Genomic DNA, 11,698 nt, shown 5'->3' on the forward strand with positions numbered 1-11,698 from the left:
AGATGTCTCACCTCACCAAAGATGCTTTAATACATTGGAAATGTTATAAAGATGGTTATCCGCTTTAATATGGTGGAAATGGTGAAAGGATGGTTATCTACTTTAATATGGTGGAAATGGTGAAAGGATGGTGATCTACTTTAATGTGGTGGAAATGGTGAAAGGATGGTGATCTACTTTAATATGGTGGAAATGGTGAAAATATACCACAGTGTGACAGTGTAGAAAGAAAAGAATCATTTTGGAAAACAACGCAACTTTACTGCAAGTTTCTGCACTGTTTATCCATCTGCTCTGTATGTTTTTCAACACTGTTATGCCCTGTATGCTATTGTGTTACTGCTCATTACAAACTGTTTCTATGTTTTATGTAATCTTTTTTTTTTAACCTGTGTCTTGACTACTTTATACAAACCGTTATTACATTACAATTACCATTTTTTTTATTACATCAATATTGTTTTGCATTTGATGTCCAGTACAATTTTGAATTCACTGCCACCACACAAGGTACCTTTTATAATTTATCCAATATAGATGTTTTTCACTTTGGTTGGTATTGTTCTTTACTGAATGTATACAATTGTAATATATTAATTGCATTAAATTATACTATTTTATAATATGAGATTTCTTTATATGAATTTCATCTAAGATGCGAAGCTTGGTAGAGGCTGGAGGGTTCAGGCGCGGCAGAAGCCCGTGGTGTTCGTGCCCCCTGGGGGTGGCATCCCAGGGGTGCATCAGAAAATCACTTAGGGTGTGGGACCCCACAAAGTGATTCACTGTGCACTTGGTAACGACACCATATTGCATTTTTCTGCACTACGCCTCCAAGATAGGCCTTATGGCTAGTCTGGGGCAATATTTTTGCACTCCGGCCCCTAAGGCCTGTCAGAGTGGTGCACTGGCACTTTAGATTTATTTATCGCACTATATCCACGATTGGCACTTTTTTATTTTGCTATTTTGAACCACAGATGCTGAAGGTGCAGGTTCCTTCGGGGCCTATTCCTGATGCTGGGAGGAGATTCTGTGCCCTTATATAGGGTTCTCTGTCTCCTCCCACCCAGGAGGGGGTCTCTCTTCGGGAGAGCCCCCTGCCTAGTACTGTGTGGGACCTGTTTCGGCAGGTCCCCAAAGGATCGGGGTCCACCGACCTTCGGGTTGGTGGACCAACAGTCTCAACCCCTGTCAGGAGCCTTGCGCCCCGGGGGGTCGGGAATTTAGGTCCCTTCTTTATTGAAGGACCTTGCACCCTTGTGCACATTTTTGTGTGCTGTGATTTCACGGTTCACTTTTTTTGTTCACAGGGGGAAGTTTGTTTAGACACACGTCCACAGGCTTAAAAAAAAACAAAAAAAAAACCAGTGCAAATAGATCAAGTGTAGTATCTGTTCTTATCAGTTTTATGTGGGGAATAGATCGTCCTTGCGGGGGATGGATCTTAGTACTCGCTGGAGTGAAAGAGCATGCTGGGTTGCTTCCTGTGAGAGGGGAACAGCCCGGTACAGGCTTTCTGACTGAACAGATGCGAAGCTTGGTCTGGCAGGAGGGTTGGGGGCGGCAGAAGCCCGTGGTGTTGTGCCCCCTGAGGGTCCCAGGGGTGCATCAGAAAATCACTAGGGTGTGGGACACCACAAGTGATTCACTGTGCACTAGGACACGACACCATATTGCATTTTTCTGCACTAAGCCTCCGTGACAGGCCATATGGCTAGTCTGGGGCAATATTTTTGCACTCTGGCCCCTAAGGCCTGTCTTAGTGGTGCACTGGCACTTTAGCTTTATTTAAGCACTTTATGCATGATTGACACGTTTTTTATTTTAAATTTTGACCCACAGATTGCGGATTGTGTAGGTTCCTTCGGGGCCTTTTCCCGATATGGGGGGAAGATTCTGTGCCCTTATATAGGGTTCTCTGTCTCCCCCAACCTGGGGGGATCTCTCTTCGGGAGAACCCCCGCCTAGTACTGTGAGGGGGGAAGATTCTGTGCCCTTATATAGGGTTCTCTGTCTCCCCCCAACCTGGGGGGGTCTCTCTTCGGGAGAACCCCCGCCTAGTACCATGAGTGACCTGTTCCGGCAGGTCCCCAAAGGATCGGGGTCCACCGGCCTTCGGGTTGGTGGACCAACAGACTCAACCCCTGTCAGGAGCCTTGCACCCCGGGGGGTCGGGAAATTGGGGTCCCTTCTTTATTGAAGGACCAAGCACCCTTGTGCACGTTTTTGTGTGCTGTGATTTCACGGTTCACTTTTTTTGTTCACAGGGGATTTCGTTTACGATGCACGTTCCACGGGCTTAAAAAAAAAAAACCAGTGCAAATTATGTACATTCTCACTACCATGACAAGGCACCTCTACAAAGGTTGCTCCCCCACTATAACCCCTAAACTAGCTGAGCTCCCAAGTTGGGGCATATACTGTATGTACATAACAATGATACATTGAGAGCAGGTTTTCCTGGAGGTAGCCCTTTTCTGCTTAAAGATAAAGCTGCACATCAGAAACACAAAGTGGCTCAATGGAATAATAAATTAAATAGCTGGACATCTGTGTAATGTTTCATTCAAGTATTTAATCTTTTAGTATATTGAGATAGAACAACTGAAAAAAATTATGTAAGAGTGATTGTGGAGTAAGGATAATTATTCTTGGTTCAGATGCTTTGAATCACAAAATAGTAAAGTCAAGCTGGCAAAAAGAAGGGTAGAAGAGGCAATTATTGTTCCACTATGTGTTGCTTCATACATTCAGATCTGGAAAGGACAAGAAGGCAATAAGAGGTCATAAGTGTAAACATGCAGAAACACAAATAGCAATGACAGATATGAGGCTGTGGTATAGACAGAAGGTTGGTTTTCATGCATCCAAGTTACTTTATGACTTTAGTCATGATAACATTCGGAAGAACCTTTGTTAATACAAATAAAATATTTGGATAGAAACATTTCTGAATTGTATTACTTTCTTAAAGTGTATTTCCACCTTCGCAGCCAAATTTGAGAAACCTGCACCGTGTTTGTTGTCTGCTCCTACAGACAGCATGATTTTTTTCCGAATAACTTCTGAACAATAAACTATAGGAACATTTATGGATTATTTTTATAAGTGCATTAACATTCAATGTACCACCCAGGCCTTATTATCTTTAACCCTTTATTAGCACAGACATCTCCAATGATAAGGCCTGGCAGCATAGTAAAGACAGGATTAATTATGGCAATAATGATTCCGCAGCCCCCTGCTAGAGAAGGGGAGAGCCAAGACTTTTAGAGGATTTTTTCAGTGGATAACAAGGTGAACACCAATTGTTAAATAGTGTTATCCCAATGTGGCTGCAAAAGTGGAAATACATTTTAGGATTGCAGAGCAAGTCCAGGCAACAAGCGAAAGCACTGTGAAAGCTACGGCTGCTATCCAGCAAGTGCTTGGATTGTAATAAAATCTTAAAATTCAGTCAATGTGAGCTCACAGTATTGCAATGGAGGTATATGTCTTGGAGTCTGCTATGTAAATTGTGCTCTCTGTGCTCCCTGTATCACCCATTACATTTTATGGTTTTGTTCTGGTTGGTGGCTATAAAACACATTTTTTACATCAGGCTTTCTGTATGTGAGGGTCAACATGTTGCCTGCAGGGGGTGTGTTTGGGAATAGATTACCTCCATCACAAGCAAGAGTTCTTAGATCACCCTTAGAACACTGACAAAAAGAAATTGACTGATGAGAGAATGAAGTCTCAAATCAGGCTGTGAATCCTGTATGCAATTCAAAGAGTTGTAGAGATGTGAAAGGGTTTATATGGTGTTTGGCTGGGCTCTACAACACCACACCTTTTACTTTTTTTTATCTTAAAGTGATATTAAACCCTATATTATTGCTAATAAGATGCTAATGGTAGCACTTACATGGTGTTCTGTTTCTTCTAAAGCTTCTGCATTTCTATCCTCTCATTTTGCCTGGCTTTGATTTCTATTGTGGGAGGGGCTTCTAGGCTTGCAGCGTCCTATAGAGCCCTGCTGGAGCCATCCTTCTGTGCACTCCTGGAAGGGAACTAGCCCTACTTGAGGATACTGCCACTGACCCGCACATGCAGCTTACAAGGATGCCAAACAAAACTCCTTCTCCTATAAGAGGAGGGATTGATAGCGGTTTCCAAGAAAGAGAGGCATGCCCACTGTTTGGTGCCCTTTCAGACTGCCTGTGCAAGTTGGCACATGCAGTGTCCTCACATCGGTCAATGGGACTCTCACGTGCAGTGGTACTATAACTGATGGTGCGAAATTTGTACTCATTCAGCCAAAAGAACATTTGTAAGGTCAGGTGCTGCTGTTGGAGGGCAAAACTTGGCTCGCAATCCGGTGTCCACATACATTTGGCCATATGCTTTAGTGTAGATAATCAATGGCACAGATTATCCTGTTCCTTATCAGAGGTGTACTATCTACAGGATGATACAGAGTAAAACACATTTTCTTAGTGGGTGCTGCATACAAAATATGGTGCACAGGTATTATTTATTATTAAACAATATAAAAAATAACTTACTTAGTACAGCATGACACTGACCCATCAGACCAGCAGTTACATTCAGAACAATCCATTTCAAACTCACTTTGAAGTTCATATAAGTTTCCCCTAAAATGACATCCTGAAAAGAAATAAAAAATCAATATTAATTTCAGCATACATTTCACATATGGTATATTCCACTGATTAACATACTATTACCTTCACTGGTCAAGATTGTATGGAAGGCAGAAGGAGGTGGGAAAGCTTCAAGAATATGAGGATGTGCTAAAGTTTTGCCCAGTCAGGATGGCCAACATTGGGGCAAACCAGAGAAGACTGAAAACTATGTGCACCTCTGGGGAGTTGCAACTCATACCTGTCAGCAGTTTTTAGTTCTCTTCCTTGTTGGTCTGCACATTTAAAATGTAGCTGGGTATATAAATCAGACATCAGGCTGCTTCCAGGAATGTAGCAGTCGTTTTTACTACAACTGTTACATGACATAAGGGGCAGAGCTTGTACAAAAGAGTATAATCATCCAGTATACCAAGGTATAATGGTGAAATATGGTCATGGCAGGACTGCTGGGTTACCCCCATGACACTATCATACTTTACTGTAAAATCCCCCCAACCCCTGTGACTATGCACAAAGGAGAACAACATAGCCGATTCAGGATAAGTGATCTCAGGACACCAAGATAATACAGAGTTTTCCTGCTGTATCTGAAATGATGATGCCTTCCCCCAGGCAGTGAGTAGTTTAATGATTGGGATGCACTCTGTTCCCTCAACTATCTATACATTTACAACCTAGGTTGTGCAGGGTTTTTGTTTGAGGGGACTCATATAATTATAATTCGTACAAATTTGTTGATGTTCATATAAAAGGTGTATTACATAATTATGAAGATTAAAAACAATGCTCATATATATACATGATTCTTATAACCCTAAAATTATTACTTCTTTTCACATTTCATAAATATTTTATATATAATTCATAATTAATAGTTCACTATGCATATTCATAATTCCTTGATTTTCGTATGCAGTGTTGTATTGCTTTGTTAGTCCCCTACGCGTTACGCTCGTTGGCTTCTTCAGGGGGATCGGTATAAATCTAGGGGTCAAGTATCATGGAGAGACCTAACACCAGGGGGACAGGAGCAACTATCATCACCCCCAGAAATTAACAAACGGCGGAGCCACAGACGCACAAAGGTTCCAGGGAAGCTCCAATATCTTTACTGCAAATCAAAATGTCTCCTAGATAGAGTCCAATGGTTTGTTGCCTCTCGCCCGCTTCATTCCGTCCGTGTATCAATTCATGTGTGTGTTTGTCATTCTCCCCTCATTCTGTTCCCTCAACTGTATTCTTGCAACAATGAAACGTTCAAAAGTGTTCTAAGATCCATTTTAGTTTTTTATAGAAATAAAAGTTTTTACATAAATTAGCTGATTGTTGAAACATGTTATACATACCCTGAAGACGCTCGTCATCTTTCAACACTGGGGGACGTAACTGCATGCAAGCTGCATTGCATACAGCCAAGGACACCAAGATTGTGCAGAGGTTTATCAAAGGATGATGCCTTCTTCCAGGCAGTGAGTAGTGTAATGATTGGGATGCACCGTGTACCCTCAAATGGATTCATGCAACAATGAAACGTTTGAAAGTGTTCTAAGATCAATTTTTTTAAATAAAAGTTTTTACATAAATTGCATTAGCTGATTGTTCATATTTAAATATGTTATACATACCCTGAAGACGCTCACCATCTTTCAACACTGGGGGATGTGTTCTCATGCAAGCTGCATTGCATACAGCCAATAGGATACCAGCACCAAACAGAACAGACAAAAGGTATTTCTACAGGTTTGGTAGAAAAACCAAAGGTTAAAACCCCATAATCATTACATTGCTTATTAATGGATATCATTTAATAAAAGTTCTAAAGAGTAACAACAAATGCAATGTTATAATGTTAGTTATTTGTGATTTAAAACTGATACACCAAGAGGCTTGTTACAAATGCAAAGAGTAAAACCTTATTAAAAGCTATTTAAAATGGTAAAGCGGTGATATTGTAGAATACTCAAAATATTCAAGTACGTACCATGTTAAGATGTTATATAAGTTCTGAATACCTACAGTGCTCAATATCGGACAGTTATTTATATTCCAAGCTCTATATAACCAATGTGAGTTCTGGGTAAATAAATCCGACCTAATTCCTAGAAAGGTAGAGGAAACAATCTTTTCCATTAATGGTTCCATACCAATGAGTTGTACCCATAACATGCAGGGCAAATACAATAATAAAGCACATCACTATTTGATCTTAATCTTTTGAAAAAGAAAAGATAATGCTTATTGCCATGAATGAAAGCTAAAGTGAAAGCAAACAAATATAAGGATTAGGAAGATAAATTGTATGCTTTTATTTTCATTCACTGATTAATCCAAGTATGAAGTAAATGAGTTCAAGCCGCAATAGTCTTTTCCAAAAAAGGGATCTTAAGTGCAGCAATCCATAGAAACCAGAATTTGCACTGCTGAAGTCAGACCAGCACAAGGTGTGCTCTGACCATTTGCTATGGGGTACTTTAGCACTTAAGGTGGACCTTTACCTCCTTTCACTAAAAACCACATCAGCATGCAGCTCTGCATTTACATTACATTTACTTACAAATAGAGTTTATCTACTTCCTGGTCCAGTTCTGGTACAAATGATGTAAGGTGCCAAAGTGTTGCATCCTGGGAAGGTAACATCAGCAGAGCATTGCTGGGAAATCTCATCTCTAATCTCATGAGATCTCAGGGAAAGGCTGGGATGATGTGCTTGGTCACATGTCCTTGTAACATGTGCCAGAGTTCCAGGGAGTAAAAGGAGATCTGCTAACCTGCCCTTAGTTAACATGGCCACTGTCAGGAGACTTGAGAAGAAAAGAGAAGTAAGGTATGGAAAGAATCCAAAGCCGGCAATTATCTAGAAGTATGTGCTGGTAGATTGTCATTACTAAACATTTCTAAAGGTGTGTTTGTTGTTATTTTAAAGATATGGGTAAAGTTCCTCTTTAAAGTGATATTGAAGTCGTACGTTTTTTTACGCTTTTTCAAATGCTGATTTAATCACTTACAATGGATGCTGCTTCTTGATGTTTAAATGTTTTAGTTTCCTACAGAATGATCTAGTCTCCTGGCCCTTATATCCTGGTTTAGGGTGGCTCCTTTCCCTTGCGGGGTCCCATAGAGCCACCCTCATGTGTGGTAATAAGCTGTATGTATCTCCACAAACGCACAGGCATAGTGAATCAAGCCACTCCCTTCCCCTCAGCTCCCCTCTCCTCCTCCTTCCTTCTCCGAACACACATAGGCACAACAAGACAAGTCACTTGCCTGCTCCCTGCTTCTCCTTCCTCCTTTCCTTCCTCCCTTCCCTCTTCTTCCTCCTCCTTTCTCCATGTAAAGCTGCTGGAGACTGTTTTGTCCATTGTGATCTTCTACTGGGCAGGAGGTTCAGGCAAGTGGACTTGAGAGAGTAATGATCCCTGAAGTTTGATGGGGAAACTAACATTCCTGGGAGGGTCACTCTCCTGGGTGCCCTGCAGCTCTTGCTGGTTGCAGCCACCATATCTAAGGACTGGTAAGCTGCAATATATTACATTTTATAATGACATGTCTTTTTACATACATCTAGCACAAATACATCATACATTGATATCAGCCTTTATCCTTTTTACAGCAGTACTCAAACTGGGAGAAGGAGATTCCGCACTAGGAACCAGCCAGGCTCCTCTGCACTGCATGCATGAGCAGAGTGAACGGTGTTGATAACTTATCAGTTATATGTTAGCTGAAACTAGGGTTGCACAGATACCAAGTACAGTACTCGGTACAAGTACAACTACATGTACCGATACTTTTGCGCTCCAAGATTACACTAGAGAAAAATTCAAAAATTAGGAGCCAGCTGTCATTTGTAAGGAGCACACGGAGCTCCTGGGATTTGTACATCTCTGTTTTGTTGTACGATTTTGTTTTTATAAATATATGTGAAGGGATGCACCGATGCCAGTTTTGCGAGTACGAGTACTGATACTTGTCCAAGTACTTACAGATACAAGTACTGATACATTTTTGTTTATTGTCATGTGACAGTTTTTCTAAAACAATACAGACTAATGATTTCAGGGCAGTGATGGAGCGCCAGAGCCAGGTCCAGGCTGCAACCGCTGCAACCCTGGTAGTTCTCATGAAAATGCCAAGTATCAGCACTGGTACTCGAAAAGTATCTGTGGCTGTGCATCCCTAGCTGAAACAGCAAGGAGCTAGAAGCAAACCTTATAATGCTTTGCACCTGTGAACTCTGGACAGGTACAAAATTACGGCCAATAATGGAACTTTTGAAAATGCACCGGCCCATCCTGTAAAATTCGGTTTTTCCAGCATCCTTTTGGCAGTGTGTGTTGGAGTTTGTGAGGGACAGCTAGCAGCTTTGTGGGGAAAGGACAGTTTGTGCTACTTGTACACTTCTAGTAGTGTTCTAGAACACTAGAAATCCATACCAGACCCAAAGAGCCTGGTATGAATTGTGGAAGGACCTCATTTTTTTGTGTGGGGTCCCCTTCAAATCTATGTCAGACTTGAAGGACCTGGTAAGTGGGGAGTGCACCTTCACATCACAGCTTAAATGTGGAGATTTTACATAAGCCACCAACTTTCTCCAACAATGGTTTCGTTTTGAGAGCATTACCACTTGGAAAATTGTTAAATCGTTTATGCAAAATTTTGTATTTTTTTTTAACCCAATCATAAAAACTACAGAAAACAGGTGCATTTCAGTGCACTGCGTTAGGTTATGGGCTCTAAGCATCCAATACTTTCCCGACACTCCCCTACCACCCTGATCCACAGCTCACTAGAACTTCCTAAATACGTTTTGTGTTTCTGTGAAAGTGGAAACTAAAACATAACTGTGCATAACGCCTGCACACATTCCTGGGTGGACCTAGCAATTATTTTCAGGCAGTAGCTATTATCCCTCCAGAGATTAGGACAGTCCTGGGTATGTCTGCTCACTCTGCTCTGTTCCTCTATAGATATCAACATACACTCTTGTGCAATGTTCAATAATCGGTTAAGACTTAAGTAGGGTATACACTGTTATATTTTTTTCATTTGCTGCGCAAACTGTTGGTACAAGTATTTCAGTAGTCTTAGAAAGAGTACCCTTACAAGAAATGCTGGATAAGTCTACGGAAGAAAAATATGCACAGTAAAAACAATATTAAGGAAATAAAAGTTAAAAAATAAATGTACCATTTTGAGCTGTTGTAGTTATGTGTACCTGCAATTGACTACTGCATTTATTTCACAGAGTTACTTATATGTAGCGCATTATTTAAAAATGAATAGTGTGGCTGAAAATACTAAAAAGGTGTGTTTAGTAACCTATTTCTATTACCGTTACTTACCACTGAATTGTACTCTACAATTTCATATTTCAGTTGCATTTTAATATTTTGAATAAATAGAATTAAAATATTAGGCTGTTACTTGGGTTTAACATTTTAAAAGGAACAATATTTGTTAATCGAAATTATAAAAACAACCTGATGGCAAAGAAAGATTAGGATAAAGTATATGGATGTCAAAATTTAGCAATCAGTGGATAATCCCATTATGAAGCGAAGAGATCAATTGACAGGTCTAGGTCAGCTAGGATTCTGTGTCTGTGCAGCAAAAAAGGAATGCATGTGGATATTAAAGCCCAAACTATTATTTCATTTGTTTTTGCTTTTGGATAGAGTAGGGAATGATTAAAACCCGTGTAATTTTATTACTAACTTTATATTTTTTGGAGATATTTCCCTTCACTTCTCTTCCAGGAACACAAAAGAGAAAGAGAGGATACACAGTATCTCCAAATTAAGGGGAATTTCCCTCTTAATTGTAACTCGAACAAGTGTCCCTATTGGAAGATTTCCTCTATTCCTGTTCCATAACTCTGTATAATTGTGGATGCGCCACTTAATTCCAGTGACAAATATCATCAGAACAAATGCAGAGGGTGTATCTTCCCAGCAAACACTCAGCTGTCAGAGGTTTAAATACTTCCCCACTCGGGTTTTGTTTAAGGTAGACTTTTAAAAAACCTTACAGCGGTTCTAACCTTTCCCTGTTCTATCAAAATCTACAAAGAGAAAACATTTTGGCTGCAGCTAGGTTTTAATTTATATAGTAATCATAGAAAGCCTAGTTTGTAAAATTACAGTCATGGCTTCTATAAGGTCCTTTCACTGCACAGACCTCTTCTATTACAGCAAAGTAATTGCTGGCATAAAGCCATAATGTTACCACTCATCACTTGAAATGAGCAAATAGTTAATCATTCGCATGGTATGTATCTGTGCCATTTGTCTTGTTTGTTTTGCTCTGATTTAATGGCTCTTATTTCTGGCTCAGGGTACTGGCCTGTCATGTTCTAGACCCTCATGGTTCTGGTCTTGTTAAGACATAATGTTCTAATTTACCAGTTTTGCTTCAGAGCACTCTTCTGGACATTTTCTCCTTGGATGGAAGTGGAAACACTGACTAAGAGTGTTTTAAGAGCAGTGTTCCAGTCAACAGATGTTATAGCAGTATGCATGGGAAATTAAAGGAGAATTATGAGGTGAGGGATTTTCACTCAGCCTCATAATCTAAACCGACCTGTGGCAATGAAACTGTCACAGGTCGGCTCAGTAGATCGGGAAGTGAGCGAACACATACCGGCGCTCGCTCACTTCTCGATCCTGTGGCGGCAGAGAGCCATGACAGGGGAGGGATGCGTTTTTCTAGTTGTTATTCTTTGCACATTGCATCACATTGATTCACAGTTAATATTTAGTGCACTTGATTTTTTATTATGGATATTTTGTAGCAATTACATTTACACTAAGGTGCATGTTATATACATGTGTTTCTTCATTCATTTTTTACACATTGTATCACATTACTTCAAGGTCAGTATCTACTATATCTGACACTTTTGCGGTTTCATTCATACAGCGCGGCTTTTATCATTAATTTCAGGCAGAGCCAGCTGTTAATCCCGCAGCTGGTTGGATCCAGACAGAATTGTCGGGATCCATTTCGGCTGTGGCGTCTATGTATACTGCGAGCTGTAGCTCGCGGTA

Source organism: Nanorana parkeri, unplaced genomic scaffold (assembly GCF_000935625.1).
Source record: "Nanorana parkeri isolate BGI_ZX_2015 unplaced genomic scaffold, ASM93562v1 scaffold1488, whole genome shotgun sequence".
NCBI lineage: Eukaryota > Metazoa > Chordata > Amphibia > Anura > Dicroglossidae > Nanorana > Nanorana parkeri.